The sequence below is a fragment of the Octodon degus genome, unplaced genomic scaffold (assembly GCF_000260255.1).
Source record: "Octodon degus isolate 3935 unplaced genomic scaffold, OctDeg1.0 scaffold00109, whole genome shotgun sequence".
Taxonomy (NCBI): Eukaryota; Metazoa; Chordata; class Mammalia; order Rodentia; family Octodontidae; genus Octodon; species Octodon degus.
Window position 1 is genome coordinate 9,785,930 of NW_004524685.1, and position 959 is coordinate 9,786,888.

Sequence of the window (959 nt, forward strand, 5' to 3'; positions counted from 1 at the left end):
AAAAACCGAAGTTTTACTACAAGATTCACCTTGATTAACTGAAATATTGAGGTCAAGATATGTCTAATTCCATGTTTTTACACATCTTCCCATGTTATGATACTCAATAAATGCTAGGAAAATTAAATTTAAAAGCCATAATTCCTGATAGAATTTCCAAGATCTGATGTGAAATTAGAAGAAGATAGTATTAATGTAGTAGTTTATATCCCTCATGCAAATACAAAGCAAGACCAAACAATAACTGTAGGCTTTGGTTTTCCACATTTGGTTTTAAGTTTTTGTATCTTCCAAAGGATCCTGTGTATTTCAGCTCATCTAAAAGGTTACATTGATATTTATGCCACATTGAAAACACATCCTAAACTTAGAGGTTTTCTCAGGGTAGGAAGGAGCACAGAGTCACTGAACAGAATACACAGGTGGTGACTGGGTGTAGAGAAAGATGTTCTACGATATATAGTTATTATGAAAGTACAAATGGACTTAAACTATGATCATACAACCATCAGAATATATAAGTGTTAAAAAGAATGGCAATACCAAGTGATAGTAAGCATGTGGAGAACTTGGATGACTCATATTATGCTGCTGAGAAACAAAATGATGCAATTACTCTGGAAAACAATTTGCCAGGTTCTCACAGAATTAATCATGGAATTGCCATATGATCTGGAAATTAGACTAATAAGTATTTATTACACAGAAATCGAGACTTGTGTTAATGCAAAAATCTGTACATGAATGCTCATGGCAGGCTATATATATACTGAACTAAGTACAAATAGTTGTCCATTATGAGATGAAAGCTTCAACCCTGAATCAACATTCATATTGTGAAATACAACTTAACAATAAATAGGAAAGGCCTGGGGCCGGGGAGATGGCTCAGTGGAATAAGCGCTTCCCTGGCAAGCGCAAGGGCCTGAGTTCAATCCCCGGTTTTGCAAAATAATAAT